Source organism: Triturus cristatus, chromosome 3_2 (genome assembly GCF_964204655.1).
Source record: "Triturus cristatus chromosome 3_2, aTriCri1.1, whole genome shotgun sequence".
Taxonomy (NCBI): domain Eukaryota; kingdom Metazoa; phylum Chordata; class Amphibia; order Caudata; family Salamandridae; genus Triturus; species Triturus cristatus.
This window is the reverse complement of record NC_140584.1, coordinates 661228126-661246517: the sequence shown is the minus strand read 5'-3', so window position 1 is coordinate 661246517 and position 18392 is coordinate 661228126. Positions and strand designations below refer to the sequence as shown.

Sequence of the window (18392 nt, the reverse complement as noted above, 5' to 3'; positions counted from 1 at the left end):
CGGAGGCGCTGGTGCACTTCGGTTCAGCTGGCAGTTGGGGGGCTCAAATATCTGGGGGTATTCCTGTCGGACATTCCGGCCATTGCATGTGGTCCCGGTATGGGATAGGGTGCGTGAGGACGTTAAGCTATGGGCGCGCATGCCGCTGACTATATATGGTCGCTCGGCCATCTTCAAGATGGTCGCGCTCCCCCGGCTGCTGTATCAGCTGCAGAACCTTCCGTATGCTATATCACCGGGCTGGTTCCGTAGAGTGGATACAACTTTGGGACAATTTCTCTGGGAGGGAGGCGGGGTGCGGGTGGCGCTGCGGACCTGCTTCCTCTCGGTGTATAGTGGCGGCCTGACCGCGTCAGACATACTCTCCTACTATAAGGCGTCCCATCTCCTCGTCCTAAACGAGTGGTGGTATGGGGATAGGAGTGATCCGGCGTATGCGGCCGAGCGACGGCTCATGGATCCATATACCTTGCACACGATCTTATATGCGGCTCCCTTGCGCTTGGCGCTGCCGCCGGTGACTCGTGTTATTTTTCAAATCTGGAGACAGGCCCTGAGGCGGATGGGCTAGTGGAATAGGCTCACGTTGGAGACCCCACTGTGGCAAAATGGTCGCCTGCCCCAATTGGCTGCGTTGTCGGGCTTCGTGGGCTGGGACCGCATCGGTATATCCACGCCTGGGGACGTTGTGCAGGGGGTAACACTAAAGTCCTTCCGGTGCCTGCGGGGCGAGTTCGACATGCCCTCATAGCAGTTTCTTAAGTATCTACAGTTCCGGCACGCAATCACTCCATATTTGAAGGGCCTAGATGAAATTGACGAGTTTAACCCGCTGGAAGCCAGGGTCTTTATGGGGGACCTCCAGGAGCGCAAGATTTCTCGGATATATCAAGCCTTGGTCATTCATGGGGCCCCAACCCTGCAGACCCTTAGGGACCGGTGGGTGGAGGACGTGGGCCCATTGGATGAAACAGACTGGATGGAGGCGCTGGCGTCGCCCCGCGAGGCGGCAGTTGCGATGCGCGTCCGCCTGATACAATTTAAATTTTTTCATAGGGTATATTATACCAGGCAGAGGCTTTGGCGGGCGGGTCTGATCGCCTCCCCGGAGTGTCTCCGCTGTGGACATGCGGAGGGAAATTTCCTACACACGGTGTGGTCTTGCCAGGGCCTCTCCCGCTTTTGGAGGGGGGTCCTTGGGTGCCTCGCGGAAGTGCTGGGGCGGGACATACCATTGGATCCTAGGTTGGTTCTTCTCCACGTGATGGACGCCGTTGGGGGTAACATTTATAAGAGGCATTTGTTGTTATTAGGTCTGACACTGGCTAAAAGAGATGTGGCCAGGTCTTGGAAGGCGCCGGCTGCCTCTTCAGTCAATGTATTGAAGAGGGGTCTGGACTTTAACATGGGTCTAGAACTCCCGGTGTTTGAGGCTAGGGGGTGCCCCTGCAAGCACTATAAAATCTGGAAGCGATGGGCTGACTACCGAGGGATATTTCTGGAACCACCGGCGGTTGGGCGGGATGAACAGCGGGTGTGAGTGGTCCGTGGTGGAAGGCCCCCCGAGCGAGGCAATAATGACGGTGGGTCAGCTGGGCGAATGTAGGGAGAACAATATATATCATTGCCAGCCATGGGCAGGTTAGCGGTCGGGGGGTGGGACCCGGGGGTTTGGGGGGAATTTCAGAGTTAGTAGGGCTTTATTTGGTTTGAAATGCCCTGCATTATTTTAGTATAAAAGGAAAAATGTCAAGATGATGCAATGTGACAATGATTTGGCAGTACTCTCTGGGTTACAGAGACCTGCATGATACGTGTTCTTGATAAATAAAATATGTTTAAAAAAAAAAAAAATGCTCTTTCTAAAGCATACACTGGGGATCTTTCTGTGTGCTCAGCATCTTCCACCATGGCTGAGGACAACAGTACATGACACGTGTAGGCTGTGTAACACCACGCAAGGAGACATTTTACATCTAATTGGCTCATGCAAGGAACTGCATCAAGAACGTCAACAGCTCCTAAAAGAATCTTTTAAGCAGAAAGGCACTTGCACTAGGAGGCAAGCAGTGCGGGCCTGCTTAAATCCGGAGAACACACAACTGAACTGTAGATTGGCAAAATTCCTTATGCTGGCGAACACAAAATGCCCAAAATCCCCAAAATGTGATACATTAAACACAAAAGCTCTGAAACTGTAAGACGTCCTGCAGATGGGAAGAGGCCTTTTGCTTTGACTTCACCAAAGATGGATCACCTGCATCTTAATTAATAAGCTTGCAATAAGTCAAGAAAATCGGAATCAACACACACAATAAGAGGCGGGCCTAAAGGCAAGTCCGGTAGGACTGAATATTTTGTCTCTGCACCCCACTCCACCTGTGAACTAATGACATTCAACAATGCGTCTATTATTAACTCTGATTTGAAATTGTAAAGTAATTTTCTATTTTGGGTTTTAACTGGTTTTACTTGAAGATTTTTCTGATAATATAGAGTCCAAAAAGGTGGGAATTGGCTGAGGAATTCAGATTGAATATTTGTCTAAATTCCTTGCTTTTAAATGTTAATATTGCAATGGTTTTTATTAACTATGCAAAATAAATAAACTGAAACTGAATTGTTTGCAAATAGGCTACCACATCCTTTGAGATGGTGGTAAAATGTTAATGTTTTGCAACCAAATTACGGTTGCAAAACATTAATACATAATATAAGGAATTGGTACTTGGAATGGATGCTTTTAACACACCTTCCCTTTCCAAATACTGATTCATTATGGTTTCCTATACCTATTTAACAATTCGGAAAACCTTTTCCGAATCGTTAAATTGGCTTAGTACACTTCAAAAAGGGTTTTAGGATTCGCAAACCCTCTGTTTTACTGAATGAGAAGGTTTGTGAAAGCTAAAATCCTTAGTACATGAGGCCCTCTGTCTTTTAACCTTCAGTCAAGCACAGTAAACATGTCGAGACTCCAGCTTAGACTTTCACCTTGGCTGAAAATTTAGCACAGGCCATACGTGATCCTCATGACGAGGGGAGAGTCGACCCTTTTAGAGTCTAGCTCAAACACCTACTGTAATTCAAAGTGCATGAGAAAAGCTGAACGGTGCTGTTACTCCCAGCACTCTTTGTTTTTATACCTTACAATGGACTATGGGAAATTAAATTAAAAAGGTGGTATACTTTGTTAATTTTTGGAGTCCTAAACCTCTAATTTTGACGAACACAGAACTCGTCGTCTGAGTTCTAGCACTTTAAATCTAATTCTCAGTTAGTGCAATAATGTGCATCAAAACCTGGAGTGTTTGGAAAGATATTCCAGATCAAATCCTGTTAATTAAGGTTACAGCATACCTCCATATCATCAGGGATATTGTGACCCAGAAGTGAGCATTAATTTAACAACATAAATGCACTCTGGGGTTTGTAACCCTGGTTCACTTCTAAATTCTAGATTACAGTGGCTTGTAGCAGTAAAACCTGACCTGAACATAGTGTCCCTGAAAACATCAGTCCACAGTCTGATGCGCTGCATGCTGAGAAGTAGGGCCCATCCTGCATCTAGCCAGCATGGCCCAGGTTCCTTCTGACTCACTCTGAGATACACTACCAGCAGTTACTACAGAAGTACTGAGCAGAGCCCTGGAGGTAGTTAATACGGCTGTCAGCTGTAGGATGAAGTACTGGCTGGTACTTAAAGCACCATGACTAAGGAGTTGGAATTAGGTGTCGATAAACCTCTATGCATACGTGAGAATGCATTGGGTTTATCTGTATGTGCATTTTATGTACACAGGGACTTCTGCCAGGGCAGTAAGGGACAACTGAGTGTCGACAGATATGACAGTCGAACTCATAATTTGCTTGTGTAAAAAAGTGAAATATTTCTCTCCTCTAGGAAACTCTCCGCATCGCGATACATGTCACAGTTGTAAGAAATATGTTTTTCTCCCTTACACATGTAAGTGATATTCTTTATTAACAAAATAGATTATTTTATAATGATGTGGCATAATTTACCTTATTCAGTCTACTTGAGATATCTTAACCCTTGTTGGGATACGTTTTTAGCCTCTAAAAAAGTTAATGAAAAAGACTGCTGAATAATGATTATAGGCTGCCCGGGGAGGCCTTTCCCTGCAGCAGTGGTGTTTGATTAGTGCTCAAGGAATGCTGGTATGTGTGGCATCGACTCCCTGCAGCTGAAGCTGCAAGGGAGGGGAATCACTGCCTGAGGTTTTGCAGTTGCTGTCTCCAGAGGTTAGTAGCTATTTGTATTAAAGAGGAATGTCCCTCACTTCTGATATTGGGCTTTAGGGTAATGTGGGGCACTGCAAGAAACAGTAGGATTTTTAACCTCTTTGTGACCGCTGTACGGGGTCAAAAATGTCAGCTTTTGTGGCTTTGTACTTTTTAGTCTAATGTAGGCAAAAGCTTCTTGTGAATCAAACCAAAAACTCGGTGAACTTAGAGCCCACCTACTGCCTACTATTGGTTGGCTTTATTGTAACTCTCATTTGCCAACTTCCTATGTGATGGCTTTTCTTCCTCTTCTTGTGTTTGTCCCATCCCTAATACATAACCTCTTTACTACCCTTTTGACTGGATAGCTTGTATTCTTCCACTGCTCGCATTTAGGTTTGTTTTTTTCATCAAGCAGTCCTTGAAAATGAATGTGTTTTCTTGCTTTCTCTCTTGCGGGACCATCACCTGCCATTCATTCATGGTCCGCTCCACATTGCAGAACGGCCACATTGCTCCCTCACAACAGAGCTTCTCTGTTGCTCTCTTGCCCATGTCCACTCTGCATTGTTTCCCTTCCACATGCTCCTCACTGACTCCTCCATTGCTCCCCCAGTCCTTGCAGTCCTTTCACTATACTCTTTTTTCATTGTAATGTTCTTGGAGGACTCAGCAGCTGTCATTTGCTGCTGAGCGACTCTGCTTTTCCAAAAAGCGCTCAGTAAAACTGTCCCTTTGCTATTTAATGAACCAAGTGTTATCTGCCATCTTGGATTGATAAATAAAAAAGTAGAAAATGGTTCCCATGTCATTCCAATGATGTGCACATGCATGCTGAGGAATGCACGCACCTAGAGAATCACGCGGCGGCCAGCAGCAGCAGCTGCATCATAATTTTTTTTGTTGCTGATGCTGCACAGCAGCGGACTAAAGCATTTTGCCTTTTGCAGACGCTGCATAGCATCAGCATAAAGCATTGGCAATATGCCACCAAGGCAAGATTTACTGGCTTTGCCAATGCTTGTTCCTAAAGCTGATTTAGTGGTATCATTAACAGAACTCCTGGAGACGTCACAGCAGGGGTACTATAACATGTTGGAGGACTTCCTTAGATGACTTCTATGTAATTTACTTAATATACTGTTAGAGAATACAAGCAGTATTTTCCATATATTGGTTTAAACGGTGGAGCCTTAAAGGTGTGCTTTGCAGCACAGGATCTCACTTCTGCAGAAAATGTGTTTATAGCAGCAGAAATTAAGGGACTCAACTAGCGGTAGCATATTAAATGATGGAGTAAAAGACATGAGTCAAATTGTCACTCTAGAATGTCAGTCAAAATTGCATTCTGGTACTTTCCACACATTCATGTCAGTAATATTGGTCTCGATATTAAAGGTTTCATGATGATACAAGTGATCTCATGATGCATGTAATAAGGGGTGTATGTCTGAAATTTGCATGTAGAAATACGGTCTGACATTAATATTGTGTCTGAGGAGGGTGGAGGGACGTGCAGTGAGGGTGGAGGGACGTGCAGTGAGGGCCAGTGTTGGGCACTTATGCCGTGATCCAGGTATGACCTCTAAAGCCAAGAAGCGTGTGGTTCTCGCCCGAGCCCCCAACGTTTGAGCAGATCTTGGCGCCAGGTAACTGTCTGTTTGTTGTGCTCCTGAGGCGGAAGCCGGGAGCGAGGCTGTGTGCTAGTTCTTTTAATCTCTTTTGTGCTATTTTAAACTCCGTGTAATTTTTAAAAAACTTACTCACGCTTCTGGAATCACTGTGGTCCAAAGCAGCCGATCTATTGCTGCAGCTTGACCACCCCAGAACATTGTTTGGCGCCAGCGCGCTGAAACCGGAGGCCACGCCCCCTTTCCGAGGCCACGCCCCCTCCCACAAATCGTAGTTAAGACGCCGAGTTAAGGCGCCAGGTAACTGTCTGTTTGTTGTGCTCCTGAGGCGGAAGCCGGGAGCGAGGCTGTGTGCTAGTTCTTTTAATCTCTTTTGTGCTATTTTAAACTCCGTGTAAATTTTAAAAAACTTACTCACGCTTCTGGAATCACTGTGGTCCAAAGCAGCCGATCTATTGCTGCAGCTTGACCACCCCAGAACATTGTTTGGCGCCAGCGCGCTGAAACCGGAGGCCACGCCCCCTTTCCGAGGCCACGCCCCCTCGCCCCGCACCGGACGTAGCATAAAATATGTGCATGCTCCGGACGCGCAGCGGACGAGCGCAGCGGGCGCGACGAATGCGCGCCGAAGGCGCGCTTAAGGCAAGCCCGTCTGCGCCCGTCCGCGCACGACCGGGCTCAGGGCCAGAATCTATGCCGGACGGGCATACCGATAGGGTGAGTTACTCGCGACGTGCCTTACTAAGTCTCAGACCTACAAAAAACACACAATGTAATTATGTTGACACCTCAGGCGGACACTTCATAAACTGTGCCATCTGCCCCCCGGTCAAATTACAACTGACACAAGCACCATTTGCACGCTCTGGCCTGAAATTAGCAGGACTGAACTGTAGGTCGCTCCCCATGCATGCCCTGCTTATTAACCATCTGCTCGTGGACCATGAGCTAGACATCCTGTTTCTCACAGAAACGTGGCTCACACCGCACTCGGACTCGGATGTGGTCTTGGCTCTGGCCCCGGGCTTCCTTATCCAGTCCCAACCGCGCCCTTGTGGCAGAGGGGGCGGACTGGCCATTTTGCACAGAGATCACTTCTCATGCAGAATTAGCGATGCTCACATCAAAGACTCAGAGAGCTGCCATTTTACTATCCACCTAGCCCCGACAACCTCGCTGACAGGTCTTCTGGTGTACCGCCCTCCCGGCCATTTCGGCCCCTTTGCCAGCGCCCTACTAGATTCCATTTCAGCTCTTGCCCACTCTACATCCAATTTCACTGTGCTAGGGGACCTCAATATCCACTTTGATGATCCCCTAGACACAGGGGCTGCTGACCTAATATCGGACTTAGCTGCCTATGGTCTCCAACTGGCCAATACCGGAGCCACTCATATCAAGGGCCACCTGCTAGACCCAGTCTTTACAAATGTCCGCACCCTTCAGGCTAGACCCTCTTGTCCCCTCCCTTGGACAGACCACTTTCTGGTCCCCCTTTTTTGGCCAGGAGAATTTAGGAAGCCCTCCAAGCCCACCACATACACTCGGGACAGGGCATGGTCCAGACTCTCTATCAAGGACTGGGCCAATGCTCTAGAATCAACGACCCCCGCCCCCTCCGGGGACCCTGTTACAGCTGATAGTAACTTCAGGAAGTGGATCTCCGACTCACTTGACTCCATCATACCCATAAAAACCCGCGAAGATAAGAGTGGAAAGACAGGCTCAGCCCCCTGGTTCAACTCTGAACTCAGAACCCTCCGCAAGGAATGTAAAAAAGCTGAGCGACTTTGGAGGAAGGATTGGCTTCACTCTAATAAAGACGTATACCGGAGGACTGTGAGAGCATACAAATCTGCTCTGCAAATTTCTAAAGCCTCCTACTATGACGATAGGATAAAAAATGCCACTAACTCCGCAAGAGAATCCTATCTCATCGTCAAAGAACTCCTAAAGGTTCCTGAACCCCCACCACTGATTGTGGCCCTTCCAAGCAGGAGCAAAGAATTAGCTAAATTCTTCGACTCTAAAGTCTCCCACATCCTAGACTCACTCCCGCAGCCTAGTCAGCTACCTTGCTGGGACAATGTGACGTCCGACACCTGTCCAGTAGGCGCACCTCGCCCGCTGCTTAATGCCTTTAGGGCGGTTACATCGGACGAAGTTGAAAAGACTCTGGCCAAAATGAAAAGTGGCTCCCCCCTTGACCCTGCCCCCATGAGGTTTCTTAAAACAGTCGCTCCTGCGATTGTTCCTTCAGTTATGGAGTTGATTAATGCTTCTTTATCCCAAGGCACCGTTCCTCCTAGCTGGAAGGGAGCGGTGGTCAAAGCCCTTCTTAAAAAACCCCAACTGGACCCCGCCGATCTGGCCAATTATAGACCGATCTCGCTCCTTCCGGGCATCAGCAAAATTGCTGAAAAACTGGTCAACACTCAGTTGTCCCAGTTCCTGGAATCGAATAATCTGCTGCGACGGTCCCAAACGGGGTTTCGCCCTGGCCAAGGCACGGACACCGCCCTCCTCGCTGTCATCGAGGAGGCAAGGTGCATTTTGGATTCAGGGGGATCAGTGGCAGTGATCCTCCTGGACCTTAGTGCAGCCTTCGACACGGTGAACCACCGTGTCCTGCTCCATCGGCTGGCCAGGGCAGGACTTGGGGGCACAGCGCTGGCCTGGTTAGAGTCATTCCTGTCGGGTCGCTCGTTTCAGGTCTGGGATGGCAGCTCCCGTTCTGACTCCCTTCCTCTGACAAGTGGGGTTCCCCAGGGTTCCTCACTGAGTCCAACCCTTTTTAATGCCTACATGGCCCCTTTGGAGGATATAGTTGCCCCCTTTGGCATTAAGATTGTGAGCTACGCGGACGACACGCAACTGGTCGTCTCGCTCTCACACCTAGACCAATGCCCAGATAATCTTCTGCACTGCCTCCAGAAAATCCACCTCTGGATGTGCGACTCTTCACTCAAACTCAACGGGTCCAAAACAGAAGTTATGCTGATGGGCAAGAAATGGTCAACAATTCCACCATCCGTTTGGCCCGATACCATGGGTGAGGTGCCCGCCCCCAGAAAAGAAATTAAGAGTCTGGGGGTCTGGCTTGAACCAGACCTATCCATGAAAACCCAAGCTACCAAAACAGCTGGAACCTGTTTCGGACTTATGAGGTCAGTCCGCAAGATCCTTCCTCTGCTTCCCCCTCCTTCTAGAAAACTCCTGGTTCAAGGACTGGTTCTTGCACGACTGGATTACAGTAATGCTGTCTACTTAGGAGCCCCTGAAGCTACTCTGGGCAAGCTGCAACGAACCCAAAATGCAGCTGCTCGGATGCTGATGGGCCTTCCCTCCAGATCCTCCGCCAGACCGGCACTTAAGGCACTTCATTGGCTGCCAGTGCGAGAGAGGATCGAGTTCAAGGCTATGTGCATCGCGCACAAGCTCCTCAATGGACAAGGCCCCTCGATCCTGGGAGACATGGTTACCCCGTACAAAGCCTTGAGATCTTTGCGCTCGGACAATGAGCGACTGGCGAATATCCCCAAGTTTAGGAGGGCCCGTACCGGAGGTCGTCGCTTCTCAGTGAAGGCAGCCACCCACTGGAATTTGCTCCCCCGTAGTTTGCGTTTGGAACCCTGCTATCTGCGCTTTCGCAAGCAGCTCAAAACTCTGCTTTTTCCCAAATAAATAGGTTCTCTTCTCCCTTTCCCCTCTTAGCCAACCTTACAGGTTTATAGCGCGGGGATGCCTCCGGGTCACCAGGCGCTCTACAAATCTTTAAATAATAATAATAATAATAATATCCATAGGGCTCTGCCTTCTGATCCAGTCTTCCTGTCTTTGGAGGAGACCAGCAAAGGGTCACTGCAGCCACAAGCCCATGGGCGAGAGGAGGAGAGCGGAGCAGAGAAGGACCGGGAGCAGAAGTACCAGCAAAGCCGTTCCTTTGTGCTGATGAACCAGAGGTTGCAAGAGATTCAGGGTATCCTGATGGCAAAGTCCGAGCAACTAAAGCAGGCTGGAGAGTCTCTGGAGTGCAAGGTTAGTGAAGTAAAAGAACGGGCCTTGTGAGGTACTCAGTAGCTCAAGATGCCCAGACAAGTGCTACTTTAGATAAGACTTGCGGGCACCCCTTGCCACCACCATGAGAGACTCCTTCATCCTGAAGGGCATGATTCTTGGTTTCCCCAAGTCTTCAGAGGACCTTCGATGTGGACTTGCTTATGGGGTAAGGATTTTTTGTTCCTATTCTTTATGCTGTGATCCAAGAAGTCTGCTCAGTTGCCTGTCGACTGCCAGAGTATGGACAGAGGAGATCCATAGGGGGATTTCTGCCGGGTTCCAGATATTGTGGGCCATTGAGTCTTGGGTCAGTGATGAACTCTTCCAACTATGGATATGACTTCTCACTTTGGTATTGTGAAGAAGATGAAAATATTGCATCCTGTATCTGTCACATGTTGTAGCAGCAGGGCTTCCGGGGATACTGCGAGCACCGTGACCAAGTGGCCGGGATGCTTGTCATTTCCACCATCTGTGAAGTCATCCAGGCTAGCCGGGCTGCAATCCTTGTGCTGTCGAGGAGGACCGTTGGTGATCGCTGGTACCAGCGGATCACAGAGTGGAATCTAGTGAATATTGTGGAGCGTAACGAAGGGAAGATCATTCCTGTTTATGTGGACATCACCCGGGAGCAAGGGCCACTGCCTCTGAGGTACATGAACACCCTCTATTACAGCAACAAGTTCTTCAAGAAGAGGCTATTTGCTAGCCTGAAGAGACGCCGCTAGAGGAGAGTTAAAGGCTTCCTCGACACACTACTGATCTACACCAGAAGTATGAGGACCAGGGCTGTGGACATGCCTACAAGAGCCTTGTACTTAACTTTTAGAGCAGCTGGTGGTGTGGCTCTTGTAGTGAATGGAAGGCTCCCGGAAACCCACATGGCATCATTGACTTCAATTAAAGGCTGCATTAGAGATGTTTTACTGTTTTTTTTATTTTTTAAACAGATTTGCCAAATGACTTTCACTTTTCTAAAACATTGTTTGGCATTAATTACCTTCCCTTGAAAGCTGCTTTAGCCTTGAGAGCCATAAGTGCATGGGAAAGGGTCATGGGTTGTTTTGCTTCAAGATTTAAGACTGAGATTGGTAATGAGATGAAGGTGATGCGTCTAAGGTACTGGGCATCTGTTTATCATGGTTTCTTCCCTGTGGGTAAACTTCCTTTATCAATAAAACTGTACTGAAAGGCCACCTTGAAAAATAAAAAAAATAAATATATATATATATATATATATATTGTGTCTGAAATATTGTTTACAAAAAGATTGTACCACTGGATGTAGCTTTAATAACTCAAATAAATTAGTGTTTTTGTAAATAATATTCGGACACAATATTTATGCCAAATGATATTCTAACGACGATATTCAGATCCATTATTTGAAAATTTTGATTTTATACGAACCATGTTGCCATCTGCTACTGAAGAATACTGAACCTGCAGGTACCTTAACTGCTACATTTTATGATTCAGGGGACAGAAGCAAAGCTTAACGTCCCAAGTCTGAGTGGTCACAAATGACTTTGGCTGAATGTCACTGAGACTAAATGCCTGCTCATCAGCCAAGGTTGACCTTCAATCATTCCTTCAAACTAATCATCAACCCTTAATTTTTTCTCCACTTTCCAAAGGATGTACATCCAATGTGTCATTGTAATGCTGGGGTAGGGGAGGGTGGACAAAATGTTCAAGAACAGTAGCCCCAGGAATTGGGGGAATAGTGGATGATAGACATTCTGCCTGTCTCCGCTGAGTCTCCGCAGGGGGATGAAATTCGTGTAACTCTCTGGAGTTCCTGGCTGTCATCTCCCCAACCTCCCAAAGGACAGGACCCACCGATAGCAGACAGGAAATGTGTCATTGTACTGGTTGTTGCTCTTTAAGTCTCATTGGGCTGCTCTGTCCGAGTCATGGCCGGCAAAGAGTTGCGTTCTGTTCTCTAGGGAGTCCCTGAATGGAAGTGGGGGTTAGGTCCAGAAGCAGGTGAGAAGTGGTGGCAAGATCACAGCATGTTGCTCATTTTTGGGCAAAGATGATACTGAAGTGGGGAGGAGGAGGACAGCTGCAAGCAAATTATGTTGCGTGTTGCTCCCCACCCGATACTTCTCCCCCTGCCCCTCTAATTCACAGCATCGACCTACAGGGAGTGTCTGTGGGTGAAATACACCACCTCATAATGTAGATGGGTAGGTGACAGTAAAGGGAGTTTTCCCACCTCTGCTTTACAACTGGAGCTTCTCACTATGACGTGACTTGGAACCCTTGTATGGAAAACAACCCCTTTATTTACACCTACGGAACTAAAATTCTACAGGTTATGTTTCAGCTGCTCCCACTCACCTCCAGCTGTTGCTGGTTAAGACAAGAGAACTGAGGTGAGGTTAAACCTTCTAATTAAGAACTGATGTCCACAAAAGATGAACATAAATTGGAACAATCTCTGAGATCATACACTGTTTGATGCCATCAAGTGTAAGACATTACTAAACAATAGTGGGCAAGAGGAATGGCTTGTATGCCGATGCTAATGGAGCCACCTAGGGGAGTTGAGTTGAGTTGAGTCCCATAGCTCCCAGCAAATATATAGATCCACCTTCCTGTATGCCTGAACAGGTGGAAAGACGCTGGGTCAAGTCTCCCTCATGTCTTGCCACCAACTCGGACCTAGAGTGTGATGGGTGACTGGGATTTGAGGCCACAGGAAATGCAGTGGAAGTAGGCATCCAGATGAGCTTGATGTCCTGAGAAATGAGATACCCCCATGACAGTTACATGATCCCGTAAAGACCGTGAAGAACAAGACAGTAGAGGAGTGGGCAAATGGCGAGTGTAATGAGCCACTATTAGAAGGGGGAGAAGATGCTGACCCAGACCAAGAGTGAGGAACAGAAATCAGACAGCCCAACGATAGCAAAACATCTGACAAATACACATATTAACATGGGAGAGAGGTGGAAACCTTGATAACTAGCTCTTGCAAAAGATGTAGAGGTGTGTGAAGCTGGATCCTGGTCACCATTTATTTGAAGGGGCGATTCTCAGGCAGTAGCGGGAATGGTGAACATCGCTCCTCTTTGTCCTTATTGTAGTGTGGGGTCAGGAATTTGAGGGCTTATGGTTGTGTTTTTATATTTTTTTGCTTGGTTCAAATATGCATTTTTGGTGGGAATGTTTTTAGATCTCGCTGGCCAATGAAAGGATGAGATAGGCTGATAGGGATGAGTCCCTAAATACCTAAATATAGTGGTCGGGAACATCAATAGCTTGGAAAATAGGATCAAATGGGCAGGTGTGGTTCAAGCGCTTATCAGACATGAGATACACAAAGCAAGGAGTCAAGAAATGCACCTAGCAGCAAATAATTGCCACCACACTGGGAAGAATTGATAACGACATTTGGTGCATGCAAGAAATGTGTCTGCTCAATGTGCATTGCAATCTTATTGAAAAATCTATGCTACCATTTTGTGGTACTGAGCCAGATGAATGGGGAGCAGTTCACCAGAACAATATGCTAAGGTGTTAGAAAAGATTGATGCCTTGCTTGTGCAGATGAAAGGACTTAAACATGGTTATGAATGTTTGCTAAAGGAGTCAAGGGGCAGTGGAGACCCTGGAGGCAATGGGGTTGATAGATATGTGGGCATGTGAACACATGGAGACAATCAGTTCTACTTTTATTTTGGTGCACACAGTTGTGGTCGCATTTTTCTAGGTTTATATTTGTGTCCAATAAATAATAATGAATATGATTTTTTTATTATGGATCCAATACGCATATGATGTGGTAATGTGGTTACAGTTGGAACAAGTTTGAGGCTATTCTGGCTGATGGGGGGTGAAACCCCGAAACCGGTCCTAGGATTTTTTTTTTTCCAATCGAGGGAGGATCTGGCTTGACAGTTCGGGCTGGACTGTTCCCATGAGGCACAGGGTCAAGACTGATTTGCATATGGCCATGTCTAAACTGGAGTGGCATGATCAGCAAAAGAATTATGGATTTAACTCCAATCTCTTGTTTGGGGGTTAATGTTTTGATTTGTTCTGCATTTCATCCATCAATTGTGTGTCTTTTGCTTCCTCGCCCTAAGTGCGCCGGGTTTTTCTAGACGTGGGCCCCGGAAATCAAGCTATTCTGACTTATGAGGGGTTCAATCCCGAAAGAAAAAAAAAACAAGTTTAATTTCATGTTAGAAGTATGTTTATGCCACATTTATGTGAAACCGCCATTTTGGATAAAGTGGAGGCTGTTTTTGTCATTCACTCTTGTATTCACGCCTCTCTCATCCTATTCCCCTGCACATCTTCTCTTCTAACAAGCTCTGCAGAGCATTGTCAAGCTGATGTAATGATTTGTTCATACTGTTATGAATACAAAGGTTTCAATGAACTTTTCTGTGTTCTTGATAAGTTTCAACTTCCAAAGCCATTCCACTGTAGTTCTGCTGTGTAGACTAGTCGTATTAATTTGTCTTAAGCATTATTGTTGAAATATTCATATTTTGTTCGAACTTCTCCAGATGGCAGTAGCAGAGAGAATGCTGAACAGTTTCTTAAAATAAAATAGTACTTATGTGTTAAGGTAATAAAGTTCATCTTTCTGCCAAAGAGTTGATACTTATGATCATACTGTAGTAATTTCCCTTTTCGGGCCACTTTGGTTTTCCTTTATTTACATTTTAGACTGATCCTGCTTTTCACAGCAACACACAATACATTTGTTTTTGTTACATGATATTATTTAATGACATATGCTGCAAATATTATTTGTTATCCAGTGACTCTTCTTGGGATTCAATCTGAACATATCGTAGAAGGTCGAACAACATGGTGTACTGTTTTCTTGTGCCCGGTCAGAAACATCTCCTAACGTTTTTAGTCATAACACAGTAGCACAGCTGCAGAATTAACACATAGTCATTCTTATTAAATAAACCGTGTCTCGCCCCTGGGCGGCAGAGAGGAGAATTCCAGCAAATAGATGGGTTCTAGAACGGAAGCAGCAGCATTGCGTAAACTGAGTTTACAGTTATGATGCGGTCCACCTAAGTATACACACCAAGTATGGGGTCTGGCGCCAATCCCAGAGATCACTAATACATCCCTGTGCTCACAAAGTGAGGATGGACCCAGATAGATATATTAATTGCCATGGTTTGGTTGTTCATTGTATACAGTCTGCTAGTAATGTTGATTATGTTGCTCAGTTGTATTTGTTTACTTATCACAGCACAATTGCTTCAAAATAGACTTCAATAGTTTTAATAAATATATTGTGAACTTCCTTTGTGTATTTCTTTTGTTTACTATGGACATGCATGAGTGAGAAGCGAAAGGCGATTATCTGTTTCCATGGTCACCATAGGGACTAGAGGATCATGTTCTAGGTTTGCCGAAATCACCTACTACTCTGGAAAAGTAAAGAGTTCAGGTGAGGCACTGAGAGCTAGTCAGATTTGGCCCTACAGGTACTGATGTGGTAATAGGATTCTTCCAAGGCACAGTTCTGCTTCCAAGCAGAATCCCTGCAACAATATCACAGTGATTTTGCTGTTTTACTAATTTGTTGTGCCAGAATCGTTTATAAGAACCCCTTGATTCTGGGGTGAGACAGATTTTGGGGAATGTTATATTTCCTACTAGGGATGCTGTAAAATTCCCTTTTGATATTCCTACCTATATGGGACTTATAATGATTTTTGATGTTGACTACTCTTTATAACTCTGCATTGAAACCTTTGTGGCATTTATTCTGTCCAGCTTGTTTAATAATTTTTTGTAATAAAACCCTTTAACATTTCTCTGATCCAGAACTCAATTATTCAGTGGTCCAAATTTCTTATTTCCATTACTCTGTTACATTGATGTTGGGGAGGATACCTTATTGAGCAATTACTTTCAGTGGGAGAAATGTCTGAGGTAAAATTTTGGGTGTTCTAAATTTTAGGGTGTCCTGAATACTGATGTACAGTTTTGCTCCCACATGGTTCACTGTTGCAGGGTTGCTGTTGGGAACACCAAATTGCTCATAACTTTCCAGTCTTTAATTGATACAAAGCCTTAGATTCAGACACTCTGTTTCCCTATCTTCTTACAGTTGACCCAAAAGTCCTATCTTTTTGACTCTCTCTCTCTGGGGAGAGAGAAAGGTTAGTCTTAATAATGTCTATTTTCCTTTTTCAGGGCTTGGTTATCCGGAGGATTTGCGCCCGGCATTGCCTCCATAGGCATCCCTGGTGCCAATAATCCTCTCTGTTCTTCATTCACAGCAACAAAGGCTTATCCAAAGGCAAGTGAAGGAATAGAAAACAATCCTGTGGGATGCAAAGCTGTGCTTTTCTGCACTCCCTACTGTTAGGGAGCCCTGTCTTCTCGTAAAATAAGTTATACATGAGGAAATGGGGTCTTGTTTTCCCTTGTATTTGCCCCATTTATTTATTGCTGACTTCAGCTTCACCAAGCCCCTGAGGTGGGATACGTCCTTTGCCCTATGTGGATACCTCTATGCAGCCTCGAGTCCTGGTTCAGTAAAACGTTTGTGCCCGTCAAACCACTGCATACACTCCCACAGTTAATGTATGGATTTTATTCTCCTCACCTTCCAGCCCAGCATATATGCAGCCCTACAAATGCATCTGATGTGGCCACAATCCTCCTGGGCTATGGCAGAATTCTGCGCCTGCAAGCTGGAACTCCAGATAAACCTGAAAACAGTCTCCATCTGCTGCAGCCTCCTCATGCTCCTCGCTATCCCATGGAAATCCTCTTTGGGTTTTCCTTCACCCTACTTCCATAATGTCAAAAGGGGAAAATGCCTCAGTTCTTTGTTGGCACCAGAGCTCATCCCTGAAACCCTACCTTACTCAGTGTTCTCAGTCCTCTTGCCTCTCTTGGGGCCTAATTACGAGTTTTGTGGAGGGATTACTTTGTTACAGCATGACCAATATCCTGTACACCTTATTAGAAGTACCATAGGATACAGTGCACTTGTAATAAAACGGACAGGATATCCATCACATTTTGTGACGGGGTAACCCAACTAAGCTTTAAATCAGGCATTGGGTGTCTGCAGCAATCTCGTCTCCTGTGTCTGTCGAGAGCAAAATGTACTCCATCGTTATCGGTCCTGTTCATATTCTGTCTTCCTTTTTCCATCTTTTATCTCTGTCTATGCTTTGTTTCCAGGCCATCCTCCTTTCTAATGGCTTCTTCTTCTCATAACAGTTGAAACTGTATTATATTTGTATACATTGCTCTATTCTTCTTCAGTAATAACACTATAGGTGTGTGCACATAGCTGAGCTGGAAGTCTAGTATTCAAAGATGAGAAGACCTTGTCAAAATTGCTGGTAACATCAGACTCTTACTTCATGGAAAATAAATGCACAGTAAAGTCTGTGGTCACATTATGGGAGACCTTTAAGAGATGTTGAGGGAAATGCTATAACGGTGATAATGAGGAAAAGAAGAGAGGTGACCAATAGAGTGAGTGACCAGGAATAGTCTATTCCTAAGGCAGAGTGGTCCATAGGGGTTCAAGGGGCAGGCTCATCACAGGAGTTGGCAATTATGTTGGAAGAGCTATGGACCTTGGTGGTTAATGAAGTTCAAGAGCAATACACCAATTTGAATGGTGTATTTATGAGGGGTGGGCAATAAGGTACGGAAGCTAACAGAAACAAGAGTGAAGAATGATCGATAAGAGACCCCTGTAATGACGGGATGGTGGTACGCAGTAACAATGAGACAGCACAGGTACTTGCCAAGTAATATAAGCCCCTTCATAGGTCTAGGCATGAAGCTGCTGAAGCTGAGGTCAGCGGAAATTCCCAATGCTGATACTTTCGCATGATGAGGCATTATCAGTAAAAGATTTATGGGAGACAATAAGGCAGCTCAAAAGTGGATTCTGAAGCACAACTGCTTTCCAGTGCAATTGTTTAAACCATGTTCTCAAAAACTCACGGGGCACCAATGTGTCTCCCTCCAAGATGCGGCTCTTCCAGGGCTCTCAACTTTGAACCTAAGTCCTACACTGACTGCGGGTATACCTAAGCTGGATAGCCCAAGAGATCAATGCTCCTTATACAGGCTAATGTTGTTACTTGGTGTAGAGTGTAAGATAATGGCAACAGGTTTGGGAAATAGATTCTATAGGGTCACCCGCACTTTATTTCATCCTGATAAATCTGGCTTTATGCCACAAAGGTAGACAAGACCTAATCTGAGAAAACTGTTTAAGGTCATGATATATGCCCATAATACAAAAGAACCAAAAGCGTGTCTCAGACTCTGGATTCTCCAGAGCTCATATCTACAGAAATGTATTCCCAGGTCAGTAAGGACATTGCTTTTCCAAAGACCCTAACCAGTTACAGCAGTGGAATATGCATACACAGACCTGAAAGCCCTGGAGAACGGGTAGATGGAAACTGGGGAGATCCTTTA

The 18392-nt window shown here is 45.9% G+C and overlaps 1 protein-coding gene and 1 pseudogene across 1 annotated transcript in view; one reads left to right on the top strand and one right to left on the bottom strand.

The window, feature by feature from the left end:
* Positions 1-18392, bottom strand: part of ITGB2 (integrin subunit beta 2) — a 332357-nt gene that overhangs the window by 196757 nt on the left and 117208 nt on the right. The window lies entirely within an intron of this gene.
* LOC146857905 (UPF0449 protein C19orf25 homolog) lies at positions 5827-9947 on the top strand (annotated as a pseudogene).